At 30.3% G+C, this 23,881-nt stretch overlaps 1 protein-coding gene across 5 annotated transcripts in view; it reads right to left on the reverse strand.

Annotated features, from left to right (window-relative positions):
• tn (tripartite motif containing protein thin) overlaps positions 1-23,881 on the reverse strand; it is a 162,095-nt gene that overhangs the window by 72,775 nt on the left and 65,439 nt on the right. The window contains exon 1 of one of the 5 annotated variants that reach the window (XM_076396232.1): positions 23,449-23,694. The exons of 3 other annotated variants lie outside the window; for them this stretch is intronic. The gene's annotated coding sequence lies outside the window, so the exon portion shown is untranslated. Of the gene's footprint in view, positions 1-20,696; positions 20,767-23,448; positions 23,695-23,881 lie in introns of those variants that run through there. One more of the 5 variants, XM_076396236.1, reaches the window with a different exon arrangement.

Here is a 23,881-nt window from a genome sequence, read left to right on the forward strand (position 1 = left end):
AAGACTGTTATTGTTAGACAAATATTAAAACTCATAATCATAATTTGTAACAGAGAGAATATTGACTTTCCAACCAATGTGTTGATATTTGTGCTGCAGGACATTTTTCACTACATTTTGCTGTTTTGGTAGTTTAGGCATTCTGTTTCTCAAATAACTCTCCGTTACATCCTCCACTCCCAATTTTGCAGCAGAAATCTATGAATAATTTTCTTTCATTTTATTTTATGTCCTAATACCGACATCTTAATCGACTAACTTCGTTATTAATACAATAGTGTATAAGTACACAAGAATTTTAATCTGAAGTATGGTAAGTATGGAAAGACTTAAACCATATACGATATTATCTTGTCCTGCATTACTGATGGTGATAAAGTCTTTGAACTCCATTACCTTTTCTTATTGGATGCTTTTGCTAGCAGGTGATCTATCAGTTGTCAATAGTTTCTCCATTAACATAATTATCAGGTCCTATGCTTCTGCAGTACAGTGGGAAGAAATGTTTTGTGATAAAAAATATTGTAGCAAACGTAGCAACAAAACTCATTACTCACTTGAGTAATATTGTTTTGATAATGTTTTGCTATGTTTCCAGAGATCTGACACTTATGGAAGGGCTGCTATTGCCAAACTATTTATAACAACAGCTAACCGGTCTGATTACTTCAAATGATGCAAACTTTAATCACATTAAAATCACAGTGATTAAATGACGTTTATAACAACTAATTTCTAGTCCTATTATGTAATAAAAGTAATTTGCATTTCTTTCAGGGAACTATTCCAACTTTTAACTATACCCCTTTAAAATTCAACCGGTTGAAGTAACACATTTATAACTTCGGTAAAGGGACATGTTAATTTTCCTCGAGATTTTGCTGAAAATAAAGCAATTTATCCTTTCACGATTTAATGGTTCTACTTGTTAATCTCTTCGAGAGTCGGTATTACTCATCGTCGTCTAGGTTAGTTGCAGGTAAAAGTAAAAGTTAATTGAAGTTGCAACAATGTTACTGAAAATGGATTCTGTTTTTTCGTTTCTTTTTTAACGCGACACCGTGATAATGGCTGTAACGGAGTTGTTTCGAAGTATAAATGACGTCGTTTAATTATAATTTGAGTTCAGTTAATTGTTTAAGCTATTCATTTTAACGTTTTTATGATAGATGGTCTAAATTAATGTGTATATTACCTTTTCAATATATATGTCGTTTTCTATTTTTTATATTTTGTTGCAATATTAAAAGATTGTATGAATGTTTGTAAAATACTTCTTTTTTTTGTCAAATACGTTGCCAAAGCTTCGGATTAATCTTAATAAAAAAAAATGAAAATAGTATAATGATTTATGTATCTTTTAAATTATTTATTATAGCAATGTAGTAAATTAATGCTAATAACATATTTGTTTATATCCTAATTTGTTACGGTTTTTAAATTACAATGTACTTATTCTACGATAGACACTTTGGGATTAATTTTTTTATATAACACTGTTTTTAATGTGTAGTGAGTTTTACTGAAGTAGAAAGGCTTGGTTTTATGCTTTTATTCCCTTTTCTTCTCTTTCAATCTTCTGACTAAGCCATTATTATCTAAAAGTTCCTCAACATTTTGCTAATGGAGCCTCTGTTAATGTCTTTGATAACGATATGGACAGTTTTGACCTTCAAGAATACATAGTCAAAATATGTCAGTTTTGGTTTTGACGAGCGTCAGATATTATCAAATATCTTTCTTGCCGATACAATATCCAAACCTCGACGTAATTGAACTGTATTTCCATCTCTAACATCATTAAGAAACTGGCCCATGTTTTGTTATAAGAATAGCACAACATTCATACATTGGAAACTATTCAGATATTATATAAATCTAGTCTGCAAGAAAACCAAACTGCGGCTTAAAACCTTATAAATAAATAAGTATTGTACCTATTTCATCAATATAATTTTTGAAAATGTCGTTTTCTATTTTATATATTTTTTTGCAAGATTAAAAGATTGTATAAATGTTTTGTAAAATACTTCATAGTGCATTGTCTATGGATTTGGCCACCTCTTTATCAAATTATTAGAAAAAAAATATTAGGAGGTGTTACGTTAGTTATTCACAGAGCTAGAAGATTATTCAGAGTTATCCTTATCCAAATTAAAACCCTTCCTAATCCTGCTTTTTAGGTTCGACCATAGTGATAGGGTGAAATACTGTTCTAAGTCACATTCTGTATGTTTTCAAGTACAAGATTGTGGATTTCTTTATTTTTTTGTCTAATTTGTTAGGGTTTTAAGATTACAAAGTACCTATTCTGCGATAGACACTTTGGGATTAACTGTTTTAATATGTCACTATTTTTAATGTGTACTGACTTTTAATTAAAACTTAACTGAAGTTGAAGGGTTTGGTTTTATGGCTTTATTCACCTTAATCTTCTAACTAAGTCATTAATATCCAGGTGTTCCTCAAGATTGTACTAATGGAGCCTTTGTTCATGTCTTTGGGGATAGTCCTTGATAACGATATGGAAATTTTCTACCTTCATGTATAGAGATTGTTGTTGAGAACTTGCCATGGAGCATCACTAGCACCTCGCTGTACTTTACTTTGGAATCTATATATGACATTTCTATTGCTCCGGCTAGTACAAACCCGGAGTTGAACACCATAAGTTCACGCTGGTTTCAAGACTTGATGGTAAAATAAAAGTTTATTATAGATTGACAGAACTGAATATCTACCCAATAACTATTAGCCGCCTTGGTGGCGCAGTGGTAAAGGCGATAGGACGGTCTTCTTATTGTTGCGACACGGGTTCCGCTGGTTCGAATCCTGCTCCAGATAAACTCATAGTTCATAAAAGTAGACATAAAATATATGTACTAAAAAATAAATAACCAGAATGTTTTTGTATTTTGGTTTGGGATCTTCATATTTTTGCTTAACATGAGGCTTCCATCTGGGTTTAACCAAGATTTTGCTAAGATTATATATACTGGTTTGTGCTTAATTATTCTCTTGCTGAAACCAATATACACTGATTTACTTTGATGCGTCATTTTTCTGTCCAGAATTGTATTTCCTTATGTTTCAATTGAATCTGTAATGTGATGTACCTGACCAGTTGTGGAATTTGTTTCTAATTCCAAACTGGCTGACTAGAATGTATTACATTTCTTCAATAATTAGGTTGAGGTCGATATAATATTGCTATTTACCATTTAATGATAGCTGGGTGATTTAATGAACATAATATTAGATTATATTAATACGCAACATGCGCCAATCCGATAACCATTTATGTATGAGAATATTAATCACCATATAGGTATATCCATTTTAGATCGTGATTCCAGTGGTCCACAAAGATTAACAATATTTTTTTGACCGTGCGTTCTTTGATATGCAGACAACGTAACAAATTTTTATTAGATTTCGGGAGATAATGGGATCTACGTAAAAAAATGAAAATTAAAAATATTTAAAAAGAGCTCATTTCCATTTAAACGACTGCCTTTATTTTTCCAGCTTGGAATAAAGTTTCTTTGAAGTCGCCATGATGGAACGTTCGCTTTCATCAATTTTATGACTTCACGCTGTGTATCATTTGTCAAAGCAGAGGGGGATGCTATTCCGTGGGATTGGAAAAATGTGCGTACTTCTCCAACTATTGTAAGGATGTTTTTAATTTTGTTAATATTTTAATGGAGATTCATATAATATGATCTATATACGGTGTTTTTTTTAGTGTGATATATACTTCGATATTTGACTATTTACATCGACAGATGGTTATTTGACATACGCTGAAAAACGTCTTTTTATACCTTTTGGTTTTTGAGTGTTGACTATTGGTTGATTATTGATTTTTAAAGAAGTAATTATGCCACGACAATCTTTATAAACTGTGTAAATCTCCAAAATTATTGTTCTATTCACCAAACCTATATAATATTTCGCGGATTTTACAGTTTTGAAGTTGAAATGTTATGTTCATTTATCGAAATATTAATATATATTAACACGTTTACTGAAAAATATTAAAATGTTGTTGGTTCAGATCTTTGCACCTATAAAAAATTTAACTTATTCAAAAGTTGGGTCTATCAGTCTATGAATAAGTTACCCTACTTCTATTATCTATTTATGTATGAAAGAAGGTATTTTTTATTAAATTTATTAATAATATAATAATTTTCATTAAGAAGCTTTCTAATCATTATATTTTAAATTTTGAAAAATTTAATGTATGAAATTTTTGCCTTTGTATGCATTATTAGCCTTTATTTTTTTAAACTATGCTGCAGATATATTAACCCAACGAGGATATATGAAACTGATCATTTGAGAAGTTCGTTTAATGGTATTGTGAAAAATCTTTTTAACTCTAAATTTATCTAAATATCTTTAGTTTGTTTATTATTATTACTTCGGTTTGTTAAATATTTTTGAGGAAGTATTTTGCGTTGAAATTAGCAGTACCGTGAATTCAAAAATGGCTGATAGAGATATAGTGAAAGATTTATTTCGCTCTGTTCGATCACCAACCCATTTAATTGAGTCTAACACCATTAAATTGAAGCACATAGAGATCAAAAACCATATTTGATGGAACTCAAGAAAATGACCAAGGTGTTGCGGTTACTGTTTCTGCTGAACGGTACCAATATATGATTCGAAATGTTCTTGTGCCCGAAATGGAAGAGCAAGGACTAGAGGACATGTGGCTTCAGCAAGATGGGGCCAAGCACACACACAGACTTTTTCTTATGGGGTTTTTTAAAAAGTAAAAATAAAAAGTTTATGTAAATAAGCTCCAGATGATTCAACATCTTAAACAACATCTGAAATTAAAGAAATTCAGCCTCAGAATTTGCGGGATGTCATGAAAAATGCCTTAAAGGAGCCGAAAGTAGCATAGCGAATCGCGGTCACTATTTAGCATAATTTTTCAATCGTAGCGAAAAAATGTAAACACCAAATAAACTTTTTATGAAAACCATACTTACTTATATTTTCTTTGAACAAAGTTATAAGCAATCAAAATGGTAGCGGGATTTTTGCCCTACGTTGTATAATAATCACTATATGATGATAATATAAAACATAAATAATTACGACATAGCCATAAATGCAGAGATACCATTCCAAACTACAAATTTATTAGTACCTCTCTTTATTTGGAAGCAGCATTATATATCTATTTTTTTGTATATCATATTTTGATTAATTAGTTTGACATTTATTTTGGTTTCATAAAATTTGATTTTGATATTTATGTGACAAATAGGGCAATATTATTTATTTCATCCCCGTAATTGCATCTTTAGTTATATTATTATACTCGTAATCAGATTTGATAGGTTGATTTAGATTTTACAACATGGCGAATACTATTATAATAAATAATAGATTTTGTAATATAAATTATTTTATTATATATTTATGAATTATATTAATTAGAGGTATATATAGGATTATGGTAAATAATTTGTCATTACATATTGTTTTTTTATTGTTTACTAGTTGTTAGTGTGTGCTTAGTAACTAATTACATTTTCATATTTTTTTCACCAACCAGTAGTCTTATAATTTTGAATTATAATTAGGATTGATTATTTCCATATTTCGTATTTATATTATTTTATTTTTTGAACTCATTTAGGATGATATATAGTGTTTCTTAAGCATATATTGTTTTTCGACAGCTTATCAATATAGCAGTGGATGTAAAATACTTAAAAAGTATAATAATAGTTCACATTATAGACTGTGAATACAATATCACAGTATTGAAAATTTAGTGATTTCCTATTGTAAATCTTAACGGCAATTGCTCTTATAGCAAGTGCAAGAATATTAGGAAAACTGTTAGAACTGAATATAGAAATTAGAACACTATTATATCAGGAAGGACACTGTTACAGCCTGACATTTTTAAACTGAATCTTTAGTGTTTCTGTTGTAACTTAGTGTTTCTCTTGAAAATCGTATTAGAAATTAAGTAATTCAATCAAGATGTTATAATTATATTTTAATCAATGTATAGGTGTATTATAATCAATGTATATGTGAAGAACAAATTCAGATCCGTAGTTTACAATAATTTGGATATCTCTGTCGTATGAAAGCTGAACGAATTCCTATTCTGCAGGCTTAACTGTGACAAAAAAGATATGAATCAAGATCATAGAGAGCGATCGAAGAAAACAAGGATGCCAGAAGGGTTGTGACTAATCATTATTACTAATTAACAGTGGTCAGGTTTGGTGGAAGATATTGGAAGTACTGCAACACCAACAGTAGCGTATTCTTTATGATGTAAACTGATCTCCCGAACGCCGGATTTGGACTGAAGTTGTAACAATAAATATGCCAAATTATGTCCGCAAAAGATCATTAAATTTTGATGTGGAGTCTTCTGTTTGGAAAATATTGTGTTACCTATTATGTTTTATTATTGAAATATTTTCAAGATATTATAAAAAAATTATTTTTCATGGTACGTAGATTTAATTAACAGAGGAGCCAATTTTATCTAAAAATAAAATAATTCACAATTGTAATACGTGTTGTCTTCCTTGGTTAATTGACAATGTAAATACTATAAATGTAATTCGTGGCGGGGATTGTTGACGAATATGTTGCCTTATTTAGTGATCCGAAAAAATAAACTCATTTGATGACTTTTAAATCGAGAGGATATAAATCTTGTTATATTATGAATAATATAAATCTTTCCATAGTAAGTGCATTTCATATTTTACGTCCATTCTATTATATTACTCATAACAAATTCTTCCGCCGAAATCTTTCCTGGGTTATTGTTTTTAATCGGTAAACATTAAAAGGCAGTACGCGAATTGGAATTTTCGAATAAGTTTATTGTCACTTTACCGAAACAAACCAGACCTAAATTTAGTTAAGTTACTGGCGTACAATAAACTGACAAATTACTTTTTCTTAGTTCGCGCAACTTTTACATCTCGATTCAACGTTCCTTTGTTCGCGAACTGTTTGTCTTTGTTTTCCAATCCCTTTGTCTCAATTGGTTTTCAAAATACGTTCAGGTCGTGTTTAAGCGGTTGCTGCTAATAATAAAATACTGTTTTTTAGCTTATAAGCTTAATGGAATAGTTTTGACATGTAGATTATTAGACAAGTATAGTTTATTCAAAACAGTAATAACGTACGTCATCAATATGTGGCAGTCGAGAGTTGTTAATTCCTTTTACAAATTTTTTTGTCAATATGTTCCCTCTCATTTTATTGTGCTAGTTTACCGAATACCGAAGCCGTTACACAGTCAGAGTCAAGGACTGATTGCGTTTGTAATCAGTTATTTCGAACAGAAACAAGATAATCGAGCCCTCCTCCGAGGAATGCAATTTTGCTGTTAAATATTAATTAACGCGGTTTTTATTGAAATTATTTTTTAGTATGCTGCACTGAATATCAGTACGAGCACGGTCACTGAAATATATTAAAAAATAATAAACAATGTAACCTTAAATTCACCAAAAATAAACCGTCTTTGTGCGAACGTGATGAGTTAAGACCAGCTTGTTAATTAATATATTAATCCAAATATATTAATACAACTATTTCAGAAAAAAATTATTAGTCTAGAAATTATCCATAAAAAGCTGAAAGCTGCGCAGTCTTCCTACACTGTTGTGTAATATAGGACTTAAATGGTGTAAAGATAACTCACGAATTGGTTTAATGGCACTTATATTGTTATTGATATTGCCAGATATTGCTATTAGAAGAATACAATTTTTAAAAACATATAACAAAATCAAGTAAGAATTATTATACCATATGTATATTTAGATCAAACATGGATATTTCAAAATGGTACATTGGGTCACTCATGGCAAGATAATATATATAGTGTAAAGGAAACAAAAGTTGATAAAAAAAGGTAAACGTTGGAATAACTATCGATTAGGTTTTGTTAGTCATAACATTTATTAATAATTCATTGTGGACATATACTTTTTCATACTGGAAACTGGAATGCTTTTATTCCTGGTGCAGAATTAGTGTTTTCCTCAAAGTCCGAGGGTGACTACTATGGAGAAATTAACCATAACTGGTTTTTGTAGTGGTTTGAAAATCTACTTTTAAAGAAATTGGAGGAATCATCAGTTATTATTATGGACAATGTGATCCCAACAAGTGCATCAACAAAGACAGCAATTAAGGAAAGGCTTAAAATACATAAGATAAGGTTTGAAGAAACCATGTTAAAGAACGAACTATTTCAAATTATTACTTGGTAAATATAAATGAAATATTTAATTTTATTTCAGGTAATTTACTTTTTTAGGAATAAGCCTGAGAACAGGCCACAGAGTATTACGTCTTCCTCCCTAACACTAATATTTAATCCAATTGAGTTGATATGGATTATTGTAAAGAATTCTTATAATAGTTTGGGTTGGATCTTCATCCAATAACTCCTGCAGTTTCGCATCTTCAAACTTTTTCGGTCTATCAGAACGTTCTTTGTCTTGCACATCGAAATCACCACTTTTGAATTTTCGAAATCATACATCACATGTTTTAAGTCTTGAGCATATTCATCGCAGTTTTTTTATGTTAGTTAAGCATGGAAGTTGTAGTATAAAAATAATTAGTAGCTTGTATTTCTCAATATATTTTTAGATATGTTAGTACTTTAAAAAATCGATTTTCTTATTGGCTTCCTAAAATCTTGAATTACTCCAATATAAAATTAAATTCCAGTATTTTCTTTTATAAAATTATTTTAGTAACTTAACGAAAAAAAAATGTTTTTGTTAAACGTCAATTGACATATTAGACACTCTTTTTTCACTGTTTTTGAGTTTAAGTAGCACGCATATATTAAATATCATTTATATTGTTATTATTATTAAATAATTTTATAAATAACAATTAATATTTTTAAAGGGATATCGCCTTCTATATCTATCTATTCTTTGAGAACCATTAACTAAAAAAATAAATGTATTATTATTACATATAAAATAATTAAAACTTTCGAATCATCTGAGTAATGCTCGGTCTTCCGGATAATTGACGGTGATACGGTATTTATATTTATCGCATACATATGTCCGGAAAATATGAATATATAAAAGTTCATTAAATATGTCTTTATTATATGCTTGTATTTGTTAAGTATATTGTCGAGAGATACAAGGAGAATTGCAGGTTATGTTGCCTTATTTACGTAAAAACGATTCTATTCTCGACGGCTCCCTGGGGAACATCAACTAGTTTCTCTTTTCACCGGGACGCTTTTCGGAAGTTTTCAAACCGTAATAAAAACGACGAGAGGACGTTTTGTATGGTCTCCATTCGGTGTTTTAGTTTTCAGAAGTTTTTATTAACGAGGCGTTTTTATATCTACTCTGTATATTTAAAACTATTTTAGCAAAACTGCCTCAATTTATTTATTTTAATATTAGGTCAGTGTCAGTGTCAGTGTCAGTGTCAGTGTCAGTGTCAGTGTCAGTGTCAGTGTCAGTGTCAGTGTCAGTGTCAGTGTCAGTGTCAGTGTCAGTGTCAGTGTCAGTGTCAGTGTCAGTGTCAGTGTTACTGTCAATGTTATTATCATTGTCACTGTCAGTGTTATTGCCAAAATAAAACAAATTCACAACATAGAATAAAGAAACTTAGAAGCGCATATCCTAAGTTAAAATTGGTTCTAAGTTACGCTCGGAATCCCCGTGTGAGGGCGCCTACGCATGCGCCGTATGACAGTTAGTTACGGCGGGAAATTCAAAAATGTTTAACGGGAATTTAAAGAAATTAGGCGGGAAATTTAAACATGTATAGTAAAAAATTTCAGCGGGAAATTAAAAAAAATTCTTTTAATTTTACTGGGATAATAAAAAAATAAATATATTTCAATATATTTTATTGATATATTACAATTACATTAATTTTCCTTGACCATAAAGACATTGATATAATCACAGAGATATCTCTACTACCCAAAACACGTAATCCACTGATATTATCTTCTCTCTAATATTTAAAACAAACCTAAAACAAACTTTAAAATGAGATAATATAACCATTAATGGTTCTGTTGTTTTATTTTTTAGAATCAATTAAATTAAAAACCTAAGTAAATTGAGGTACATTTTATCAAATATGACAACTGCAGTTTGGTCCATACAGTCAAGTTTCTGAACTAGCGACCAAAATTAGAGGTTGCTACTACAGCAGCAAAAAGGAACCTTATTCAGTATCTGCATTAGTGTTCTTTTAGAAGGCATGCCGAATATTTTCGATAACAGTTTATATCCTCCGCCACTGCATTTCAATAAGGATAAAGTCATTAGTATTTTATCCAACCTGACTGATGAACGAAACTGATGGGACAGGCTGAGTTATCTGTAAATGAACATATACATTTCAAGTTAGAACCTCCAATCTCTTATAATAAACATAAGTTTCTTATTATATACTTACTTTTAGGTCTTGTTGGGGTAGAAGAATCTCCTATATATCTATCAGCCTCAAAAAACTTAGGTGATTTAATGTTGCCATGGAGGCATATGTCCCTTGTCTTGTAGTAAAGGTAAAGAAAAAACTTAATATTATTTCAATGCAATAAATCATTATTATGTAACAAAATACTTATTATTTAAATTACTAGTCGGAATTACATCTTGTTTTAGCCATGGCTTTCTACATTTTGGTCTATAGTCTTCATCTTTAAAATGATTACAAACTTTCCTGGACCTACATAGGAGATCATAAGAGATCCCCTTAAGGTTTTCTTTTTATTACACTAATAAATTAAAATACACAGAATAATCTAAGGTAATTGGCAAATATATATAAATACACGTACCGAAAAACTTGACGTAAATAAACAATACAAATTATATCACTTAAAAATGGCCGTTAACTGTTTAGGTTAGAATTATTAATACCGAGGCCGAACGAGAGAGAAACACACATATAGCTGTTGCATTTTTCATTTACATTTGGGCGTCTAACGGGGATTCCGGAAAGCTTAAACGTGGGACCCGATTTTTCCATATAACTTTCACTAAATTTCTTCATTCTATGATTCGCAACAAAATAGTTGTATTTGTTATTGACATGCCTTAAACTCTACACGATAAAAATAACTATTTTACTCGATCGACATTTATAAGAATTGAATATAGTGGAGATATCATGGTGAACAATATATAGTCAAGAGCTCTTTATTTAAAGAAGTAAAAGCTTTCAATGAATGATCAATGGACAATAATAATATATTAATTTATAATATTTTTGAAATTTAAAAATAATATATGAAAAAAGCACGTGTTATTTATATTATTATTATACTTTAAATATTATATTTTGATCAGAATTCCTCTAATTTTTTTCAAGATTTTAATATTTAACAGAAATATAAATAATGTTATTTTAACTTGACTTAGTGTTAGGCTCACGTTAATACATTGCCTGTCGTAGTTATATTTTTCATCAATTTAAGAAGTTATTCCCGACATTATTTGAAGAAAAACCTTGAAATGTAATCGATTCATCCATCCAATTTCCGAACTTTCTTATAATTAGAAATACGTGTGTCCTCGGGAGATTATAGACCTCAACAAATTGACTGAACTAATGTGAAAGTACGCTGGATAAATGGAGGAGAAAAAACGGAGATGTCTGTATCAAAAGTTATTGTTTATTGGTTTATTGGGGTATAGCTCTCGAACTTCTTGGTACAATATAGCGTGCAATTTATTTACTCGATGTTATAGTTATAATTAGTTACTTTCTAATTTTATATTATTTTTTAGTTTTATATTATTAATTAGTTTCTTTTTTGCTAATCAAGTTTTCTTGATTAATAGAGAATAATTAGAGGTCATAAACCGGTAAACGTTATAACCCAAAATTCTTAAAGTTAATGCGGCAACCTTGCGACGTTCGATGCCATAAATTTTGATGACGTCTATTGGCTGTTTTTTTGAATATAGTAGATGTAAATATTATAACTGAATATAGTGCGGTTTCCATAATTATTTTACTTAAATAAAGGGTTAGTATATATATTCATATATTTACTTATAACATGATGAGGTTTATTTTGAAACGAAATGATCAAATCAGAGGTATTAAAATATATTGTATCATATGCAGTAATTGTTATATTTATAGATATTTTTTGGAATATTATTAGAAGTAATGCTCATTAAGGAAGAGCTTATAACAAATGAGATTAAATCTGATCATGTAAATTTAAAAATTAAAAATCATCACTAAAGAAATATTTTAAGAGGTTGTCCTTCTATGCTTTCTTGTCTTTGTTCCTATGAAATGTAGAGAAAAACCTAGAAAGTGCTTGTAGATGTTCCCTATGGTTTTCGATGACGAGAGTTCTTCAATGTCGCAGTTAAATAACAGTTCATTATCGGTTACAATATATTACAAAAAGTTAATTTTCTTACAAAATGGACAAAGAACTCCACGAACCCCATAGATAATTTACAGTGGCAATCTTATGATTACCACTTGATGCGATCATTGATGCTTTCAAAGTATTCCTTGCCAATTACTAGTTAATCTACAAGCGTTGGGCTAGACTTGTGCTCAATATTACTTGCCAACCCTTCAGTTTCTTCTCATTGGCTTCAAAGCGCTTACTGAACACTTTGGAATTAAACCAAATATCTTTAAATTTAGTAAAATGAACTGTAGAACTTTTTAGCTGAATGTAATTCTTATTGAACACAATATTGATATTGTTTTCTCAAAAAAACAAGAAATGGCATTTATATGTATGGCTCTGTGAGTTTTGAGTCTTTCAAATGTGACGCTTGAGGCAAATCCTGCAAAAATGGACCACTTAAAGTAGTGCAAGTTGTCTCTCTGAGAGATGTACTGCACCTGTGCTCCAAAGAGGTAGATTGGACGGACTAGCATTTTGTAGAGTCGCTTTCTGGGGGATTTGGAGTTTATTTTTTCTGCAGCGGAGTCGAAAGTGTGGACTATATAGGCCATTGCCTTTTCAGATAGCGGGACTTCTGTGGATATGTTTTCGAGAGGAGACTGTGTCACGGATCCTCTGCAGACTTCAGTGCAGAAATCCGCCTTTTGGATAGAAGGCAGAGTGAACAGTTGCAAAAAAGATATGGATCAGGATCATAAACTATCCTTAGAAAAGGAGACTGGACTCCGAGGCCAGAATAGCTGCGGCCGATCGCCAACTCTGACGAAATTTAGTGAATAATATTATTTCAACTAATTGGTGGAGAATTAGACGCCAGCTATGAATTGGTGATAGTGATGAAGATATTTTTTCTATATTAACATTTAGATGTTAAGATTGCTTCTAAAATAATATATTTTATACAGTGGACGAAGAAAATTTTGAGAAAGAGAATGTCTAATAATACTTTTATTGACTGTGTGTAAATTATATAAAAATACAGCTTATATACAGATTTTAAATAAGTCGTTCAACATATGATAATCATCTCGTTTAAAAGGTCAATTGGGTCACTAATAACATCTTGAATGTCACAGATTGAGTCTCATATGTTACACTGTAGATATTTTGAATTATTTGTACTATTATGCCATAAAAATATAATAAAGTAATAGGTTCGTTTTTTTATTATTGATATCGAAATCACAAGTTTTAAATCAATGAAATGGAAAATGATCATCCAATTTCTACAAGCATTTGATGAAATTCGGCAGCAAATTCAGCAGTTTAAATCAAACAAAAAAGTATTGAATGTGGAAAGGATATATTGAAATTGCTATATATTAAATATTTCAGTAATAATAAATGGAAAACTGTCATATATATATATATATATATATATATATGTTTAAAATGGCCAAAATCCATCTGTTAAATTTGGTAGAGAAGCAGTTTTTATATTGATAATTTGCATTTTTATCAACAAATATGGCAAGCCAAAATAAAAGAAATGGTTAAAAACATATTACAGGACAGAACTTATCTTCTTTTTAAGTTTCTACTTTACTAGTCTGCTATACTGGATGATAAATGGATGGTACAAGTAACTTATTTGTTTTATGTACCCTTTTTTTGTCATTGAGATCAAAATCTCCAGTTTATAAATCGTTCAAGTGGGATATGAGGGAGCAACAAGACATTAATTTATTGAGAGCTTGATGGGCTTCGCCAGAAGATTTGTTCAAGTCAAACAACAAAAGTGATGGATAATAATCTGCATAATAATAATAACTCAATAATATTCAATGGAAAATTATTATTTTATATAGAGAAATATCAAAACCACCGAATTTATCAGTTAGATTAGGTTGTTTAACGGTAGTTTATATAGATACTTCGTATTTTAAATATATATCCATAGTTTTCAAATATAGTCATTATAAGTTTCTAATTTACTAGCTTTCAAATTTTTAAACATTTTCTTTTTTTGGTGAATATAGTAAATTGATCAAATACACTTCCTCTTTTTTTAATAAAAAAAAAAAAACGCTTAAAATGGAAGCTGATTCTTATCAGATCAGATTTTGGGTTGGCCCAAAGTAATTTATTATAATCACTTTCTCTTCAGTTCGAAACTTATTTAATTCACTTTTATTTGCTTTATATTGATATATATTGTATACTTTTCATTAAATTTTAATCCGGGGGTACATGTTTACATTTTATATAGAGCCGGAACGAGACACGGGGAATAAACCGGTTAAATTTATATTAAACTCTCGCAAGTTAGCGCTTCTGTATTTTAACATATGTAGGTTTTCACATAATATTTATAAGCGATATCAAAAGTATCCATAGAAAGCTTAGAGATGTTCAGCTCTATGAAGGATGTAGAACATTTCTTCATACTCTGTTGGGTAATATAGGATTTAAATGGTGTAAGGACGAAGTGTAAGGCATGAAGAGGTCCAATGCAACTTCCAGACATTGTTTTTAAAATAATATAAAAAAATCAAGGACGGTTTATTATTTTATTTTATGTATTTAGATGAGGCAAGGATATTTCAGAATGGGACATTGGGTTATTCACGGTAAGATGACAATGAAAAAAGTGTTAAACCAACGAAAGTTGATGGAAAAAGGGAAAGTTGTAATAATAATTTATTTGATTTTATTAGTTATAACATTTACTAATAATTCATTGCAGATATATTTTTTTCGTGTGGAAACAGGAATGGTTAATAACAGGTTTGGTTTGGATGAACTGGATCACATACGACAAATAATGGAATCGTGAATAAATACTAGATAGACTGGAAATTAACAGCTTAGTAATTCACTTGAATGAGACTGAAACTTCTGATTATGGGATTATGATTTAATGCTGACAATTTCCAAGACAGGGTGATGAGAGTGGAAACAACTCGATATCAGTATATAATTAATATATGATAACTAAAGGAAAATTTATTGTAGAGCGTCGAGTGGAATTTTTCGGAATATACTTGAGCATTAGGTTAAAATATGTGAGGAGGGAAATAATACTAACTATTAACGATTAAGTGTCTTCAAGAAAGATGTTTATAAGTTGTAACAGAACAAATTAAGGTGAAATGCAGTGATGTAAAAATGACTTTACAAGGAAACATTGTATTGAAGAAAACAAGTACAATACGTAAAAGGTAAATATGCTCTTTAATTAAAGTAGAATACACTAGGTGGATTAGGCCTCCAGTGGAAATCACTACATAAAAAATGCGCCTAAAAATCTACCTCATAGGTGGCGTGGAAAAGAGTTCAATGTGAATATAATAAAACAAAACCATAACCTTCAAACTAATTGTAGTTTAAGTTCTTCGATAATATATCCGTTTTATCTATAATAATGTTAAAATAAATTTTATTTGATAACATGTTTGTTTCGTTATTATATTTGGATTAGAATTTAGAATAAGAAATGAGGCCAGAGCCAAAATAAACTAAAACTCAGAGATTGTGGGGCAACGTTGTAACATTTTGACGTCATCAATTTAGTTGACCTGAGTTTACTGTTTTATTGAATGGACTATGTAATATATATATAGTCGTACCGAATTTCTTTTAGGGTGGGTGGGTTTTATTCAGAGGGGAGCAGTTGCAAGTAAAATTAAACGAACCTTTATTAAATATTCTTTCATGCATTTTAAACTTTTTAAATGGACATAATATTAAATCAAATTATGACCGTGAAAAAAAAAAAAACTAACGGAACTCCTGACGGTAATCTTGTTCCTCTTCAGTACCCTCCAGAGTGCGATTTTTCGGTAAAAATTTTGTCATGTAGAGGACGTAAAACTTTATGCGAACTTAAAAAGTTTCGCCATTTTACCTTGTAAGTCTAAATAACTTATTGGGATCGTAGAGTTTTTAAATTGCATAGGTGCCACTTGAACATGCCATAGATATTTTAATACCTGATGAGATTGTCGGAGTGGAGTCCAGTAAAAATTCCGGTCTGTCCCTTTCGACACTCCCGCTTCGAGTGTGGAGTGGTCGAGGCTAAATGAAATTCTTAGCGTAAATTTTTATAGTGAAATGCTGCTGAATGGGTTTTCTTCGGGCGGGGAACATTACGTCTGATGTATTTCATAAAATTTGACAAAATTAAACGATAAAATTCTTTTCTGCGCTGGGGAACTTTATTTTTATATAGTGGCGGTGACATGGGTTAAGAATTATTATGTTGCTTGTGCACTATATATCTTTACAAAGTAGCTCAAAATATATAACGCACATATAGTATAATATATATTCTTTTATATAAAAAGCACGTGAAACACATATTAGAACTAATTACATTGCTATTAAATCAATGATAAAATAATCTTCATGTTTTTAGGTTACTGGAAGAATATTAAAAGAGCTCTCAGGAAATTGCATTAAATTAGTAACATTCATATTTAATGCAATCCTAAGACTTAATTACTTTCCTAGCACTTGGAAAAGGGTCGTGGGCTCAAGTCATTATGACTCTTAATCACGGGAAATCAGAAGTCTCCTCTACTGTCTTTATTAATTTATAGTATTTTAATTTATCATAATTTTAAAATGTACAAAATGTGTACTTCAGAAGTTACGATTTGACAAAAAAGTTGTTTTATTTATTGCTGTAAAACAAAAAATATTGCCTCTCATATTATTATTAACTACAACCATTTAATACATTTTCCTTTGTTTTGTCTCTAAGAGATCTATGATTTTAGACCTATTCTTAATTAGCATTTAATCGATGTACTCCCACTGGTGCATATAGTTTTGACTCATAATTTAACTAGTTACATTAGTTCTACGAATGTTTGCTTCTTCAACCTCTGGGTGGTTGTCGAGCAGTTGTAGTACATCGACATTTTTATATTCTATAAATCTAATATCTCTTGGTTTTTTTTAGCAAACCGTCTAATTTCTTCGCTAATCGTGGATACCTTTAGATCTTTGTGTATGTGTTCATCTTTAATATACCTTGGGACGTTAACAATGTTACGCGGAACTTTGTTTAGGTAAGTTTGGGTCATGTTGATATTGTATTTCTTTGTTAAACCTCATAGTTACATATCATAAGTACATACTGGCTTCAAAATGTGTTTATATGATGATGATTTACTGTGGAGAGTTAAATCGGATCTTTTACTTGAGCTTAGTGTCCCTTTCGACACTCCCACTTCGAGTATGGAGTGGTCGAGGCTAAATGAAATTCTTAGCGTAAATTTTTATAGTGAAATGTTGCTGAATGGGTTTTCTTGGGGCGGGGAACATTACGTCTGATGTATTTCATAAAATTTGACAAAATTAAACGATAAAATTCTTTTCTGCGCTGGGGAACTTTATTTTTATATAGTGGCGGTGACATGGGTTAAGAATTATTATGTTGCTTGTGCACTATATATCTTTACAAAGTAGCTCAAAATATATAACGCACATATAGTATAATATATATTCTTTTATATAAAAAGCACGTGAAACACATATTAGAACTAATTACATTGCTATTAAATCAATGATAAAATAATCTTCATGTTTTTAGGTTACTGGAAGAATATTAAAAGAGCTCTCAGGAAATTGCATCAAATTAATAACATTCATAATTAATGCAATATTAAGACTTAATTACTTTCCTAGCACTTGGAAAAGGGCTCAAGTCATTATGACTCTTAATCACGGGAAATCAGAAGTCTCCTCTACTGTCTCTATTTATAGTATTTTAATTTATCATAATTTTAAAATGTACAAAATGTGTACTTCAGAAGTTACGATTTGACAAAAAAGTTGTTTTATTTATTGCTGTAAAACAAAACATATTGCCTAACATATTATTTTAACTACAACCATTTAATAAATTTTCCTTTGTTTTGTCTGTAAGAGATCTATGATTTTAGATCTACTCTTAATTAGCATTTAGTCGATGTACTCCCACTGGTGCACATAGTTTTGACTCATAATTTAACTAGCTACATTAGTTCTACGAATGTTTACTTCTTCAACTTCTGGGTGGTTGTCGAGCAGTTTAGTACATCCACATTTTTATATTCTATAAATCTAATATCTCTTGGTTTTTTTTAGCAAACCGTCTAATTTCTTCGCTAATCGTGGATACCTTTAGATCTTTGTGTATGTGTTCATCTTTAATATACCTTGGGACGTTAACAATGTTACGCGGAACTTTGTTTAGGTAAGTTTGGGTCATGTTGATATTGTATTTCTTTGTTAAACCTCATAGTTACATATCATAAGTACATACTGGCTTCAAAATGTGTTTATATGATGATGATTTACTGTGGAGAGTTAAATCGGATCTTTTACTTGAGCCTAGTATTCAGTATCATGTTTAGTATTTTGTAGAACTAATTATAATTGGCAAATGTCTGTGTTTTTATTTGAAATCCACATGTGTAGACTTTGTAATGTTGATGAAAGTTGGTTGTACTCTATTTACAGTTGTAGCAGCATTATTACTTGTAGCGAATAATGCTTTATCACGTGGTCATTATCCCTCCTTCAGATTTAGGAATATCGCTGGTATAGTTTGTGGCACACTCGTATAGATTAGCTTCAAATCTAAATATTCGTCACTGTACTATATTTGAAATGATTAGAAATGTAGGATTTGAGAAGCTAGCATATCTGGTTAGATAATTTGTTTGCTAATTTATTATTCGAAGCCTCCATGTCATACTTTAATAGACTTGAGACTTTCAATTCTCAATTATGTGCTTTTGATATAGAAATGTTTCTTAATTCAGCAGTAATATCCTTTGAAGTTATTGGGTTTATCAATCTATTTTTATTTATATTTGGTTTAGGCAAGAAATTACCATTAGCAGTCAGCAGGTTGAGGCGTGAAATTATTAGCTGTTATTATTCGTTTTTATGTTTTGGTAGATTTAATTTTTTAACTACTGATGGTCTGCTATGTTCTTGAGATATTTGGAAAATATTTCATTTTTCGCAATATAAATTCTTGATCCATTTTAATTAGTATAGAGAGATTATTCGGTCAGCTGGTGAACTGCTTTGTTGCCATTCATTTCAAAGTTACTTTTTGCAATATGCATTTTCAAAGCGCAATAACTTTTTACTGACTTTGCGCATGACTGTGCCTTCCTAATACGCTGTTAGCTTTCCAATAGCTTAAAACCGTTATAATTAGAGCCATCTATCGGAAAAATGTAAAGTTATCCAGTCTGAATATTTGGTTTTATTAGTCTAACGATTACTATTCGTTACTATTCATCTGATTATGGGATCATTTAGATATAGAAAATATTCAGATTATAAAGAAAGGCACAACTATCGAACTAAAGTTATGGATCAATAAGTTCAATACAAAAGTTAGAAAATAACACAGTTTAACGCCGAAGACGTGAACAGGTTAAAAATACAAAATATATTAAAATATACATACAAAAAATTTGCATTAAGTGTTTATTGAACTCTGTGCTATTTTTAAAACAAAATTATCTCATCTAATATTTGTAACAGATGAATAAATGCTAACAGTGCTAGAAAAAGTGTTGTTACTTCAAAAGCTGATCAAGAGGTAACCAAGTAATATGGTTTAACGTTTATAGAAACTTTTTAAATATGTTTGCCAATACAGCAACTAAAATCGTGGCAGTTGGACCAACGTAGCACGAGAAATTTAAAATTTTCTATTATTTTTTGTTAATACATATCGTTTTTATTGTCATTTGCCGTTTTATTGACTGCATTTGTGTTATTTTAAAATATCTATTTATGTGGAGTAACAGAACATATAGCATCTTGATATATTGATTAAAATTTTTCAATATTTTTTAAGCTATCGATTTTACTAAATAAATGAAGTGTAGTGGAATATTTTAAAAACGTTGCTTTAAATCGTACACTTTTAAGTAGCAGTGATCTACACAGTGTTCATTCCTCTATGTTCAGTTATGGCTAAGAATGAGATGAAGGCAACCAAAATACATTTTTTTACAGCTGTGTTAATATATAGTCAATAGGAATAAGTCGGACGCCAAGTTTAGTGAATATGGAATATATAGATATGGTTAATGCCAGGGCTTTGTCCTATCACTAATGTAACGTGCAAATAATATTTTTCCTACCATTTTATTGCAATATCTTTAAAATGTTACAGAAAAGGTCTTTAATCGAATGAAATCTTGGAGTCACCTCATTCGAATATTCACAAGACATTGTCTCTTTCGTTTTTCGGATTTCGCTGAACATAACTTACCTTTCCAGTCCCTTTCCGAATATATATATGTAAAATTGAGAATATTCTGTACAAATATTATCGGATGCAATTTTGCACCACAAGGTCTTAAAATAACAAAAAAGGATTTAAATTAATCCACTTTTCTTTGTGATGTTAAAATGAGCTACAGCACTCGTGTAGCTTGTTACCAAGTCCAACGTTCTTCCAAAAACACATTAAATACCACGTTTTTCAAATTAATCCTATTTTTGTTTTGTTTGTATGTTTAGAGCATGATTCATACATGGAACGGCAACGTAAAGGTTCAATGATTGGCACAGTCCAATAGCATGCACTGAAAAAACATTCAGTTATATTTAACATTGAGAATAACTGATATTTAAAGAAATGTTTTTTTGCATTTCAAAATTTAAAAATAGTTGAGGAAATAACGCGGTTGAGAAATATAACTTTGTTAATTGATTTATAATTTTCTAAGAACAAATAAGTTGAAAGTTTTTCTTTCATTAGTTTAGTTAGGTTCGGGCTTCTAATTGTTCAATTTTCTGATCTGTATTAGCTTGAGTAACTTGAGTTCTGTATGAACTAATCATAAAAACAAAAAATATATGACATGTTTTATCAATTTAAATCAAGATAAGAAATGTTAAAAAAGATTACACAATAAAAACTAAATCATAATAGCAGTTGAACACACAAGACCTTCATTTTACAAGACCATTAAATGAATTAAAATTAGTCACTCACCATGCAATTTTTCTATCAACATACTTAATCTATTTTTGGATTTAGTTAAATTCTTTCTGGGATATAGGTTTAGTTTGTAACAAAACCGCGATAAATTAATTGATTCAATGTCCTCTATATGTAATATCTCCTTAATATGTCTCAATTATTTATGTATTTAATTTGTAAACAATTTTTTGCTTAAAAAATATTAAATTTACTGGTCGACTTCTCAACTTATAGTGGTATAGGTATCGGTATTTTTCCACTTTTTGTTGTATTCATTTGTTAAGAAAGTTACAATAATGATAAGTTTATTTTTTTAATAGTTGAACTAAGCAATTGTTTTCAAGAATATATAAAATTATCAAGCATTAACTTAACTATATCCTCGAACAAAATTGTATTGGAAGAAAATAAGAGAAAATGTCTCATGAAAAAAGCATCAAAAAGTAAGGGTAAAATCATTCGAGAAAAAATGTATTAAAAAAGGAAATGAAAAAGCCGAAAAGTAAAGTTGTTGTTGAAAAGTTGTTAATTAGGAGAATTAATTGAGTTGTTGCTGTACCACACATGCTCAATGTTTAGGAAGCGATTCTGTCAAAACGATGTCGTAATTTTTGTATTAGGTAATAATTTTTTATAATAAAACTAATTGTGACTTTACATGTTACGAAATAAGATATAGTTATGTTAGCTATCAATGTCAGCATGAACTTTATTATCCCTTTATCTGCTTCTTCTTATTTTTGGGCAACGGAAGCCAATGTTATTTTTTCTAAATGAGTATAATTATCTTTATTTGGTATGTTTTTTAAATTTCTATCTTGATAAAATAAGCCTCATCAAACACATTTTAACATAAATGAGAAACTAAATTAGAGAGTGATTTTTGGGTGAAGAAGTTTTATTTTAACTGTTGATTTTATTTCCTCTAATAAGGATCTGAATTTCCTCAGTATAAGATACGCTGACAAATATTCAGATTTGGAACCATTTGCTGATGAAACTCGTTACAAGCAAAAATATTGCGAAAACTGTAACTACTCAATAGCTGTACTAACTCAATACTCTTACAGAGTGTTATAGAGTCTACACATGTGGAAACAGTATGTTAATAATAAACGAATAAAACTTTGTATGACACTCAAAACATATTATGGGTGCTTCGATGACAATTTGAATGTAACACACGATATGTAGTTATGGGGTTGCACAAGGAAATCTAATATTAACTGAGGCCTAAAGTCGCCATAACAATTGTTCTTGTTATATTATGAACGCTTTATGGCTTATTAGAAATGATGCCATTCACAAAGATCCAAGGATACCAACAATCAGCAAAGAAACTAAATGGTTTGCGAAATAACATCAGGATAAATTGCGCGAAAACAAAATGTCGAATTATAACAACTGTTTTACAATGGTGGACTTGAAGAGATTGAAGAGACAAAAACCCTCTGAGCTAATATAGTTAAAGTATATGGGAAAATTATATCGTGTTTTAAAAATATGTGTGAAGTACACCACTGAAAGTACATCCATCTGGGTTTTAAGAACAATATGAACGAAAAAAACATTACTAGATAGTGGATAACTGGCTGTAATATGTTTTTCATGTGCTTTTAATTTTTTAAAAAAATGAAATAGCAGAATAAAGTGTTTTAAAGTTGTTAATTCGAGATATCAAAAGTTCGATAACAAAATTAAAAAAGTTTCTGGTTCTCCCAGGTGTGATAAATATTGTATATGTCCTTGTGCCCGTTGTCCACATTTCGTAAATAGCATAAAAAATAACGAAGTTAATTCAAGACATGAAACAAACTAATACAGATATCCGAACTCTCGGGAATAGTTCGCGATATTTTCCGAACTAATTTTAAAGTCGATTTTCTTTCGGGTACGAGATTAGTTTCTTGACGGAGTGTCCTTAAGGCAGAGACCCCGGGCCCGATACTAACTAAAAGGGACCCGGGGACGGGAAAAAACAAAGCTGTAGCAATCCAAAGCAATTTAACGGCGGCCACACACAAACTATTCTAACCTTAATTCCGATCGCTCCTATCCTAGATTCCTATTTTCGAATAGCAACAAAAACACCGTCAAATGCGACACTTCATTACGGGCTATAAAGGACGGATTGCCTAAAACTAAAGCCGTGAGCGAATGGCGATGGCGATGGCGATGGGGATTCGGGTTCGTTTAGCACCTATTTTGAAGGTCCGCGCGTCTTATTTTAGACCGAGTGGTCTCGACCGTTCGTTCGTTCTAATTTTTCTGGAATTCACATCGGGAACGCGGCATCAGTGGCCCGGCATAGGGGGGGCCAAGGCGTAGGTAGGTTAATGGCAAAATTTCAACATTTTTACAAAACACCAACACAATATCGTTGTTTATATTAAAATATTGATTTTTGTTGTTGTCACGCTTAAAAATACTATTACTAATCCTACTAGTTGTGTCGGAAATTCCTTTCC

Source organism: Rhynchophorus ferrugineus, unplaced genomic scaffold, assembly GCF_030347505.1.
Source record: "Rhynchophorus ferrugineus isolate W39M unplaced genomic scaffold, kcgeb_rfMv2 rfM2, whole genome shotgun sequence".
In the NCBI taxonomy this organism is placed as follows: domain Eukaryota; kingdom Metazoa; phylum Arthropoda; class Insecta; order Coleoptera; family Curculionidae; genus Rhynchophorus; species Rhynchophorus ferrugineus.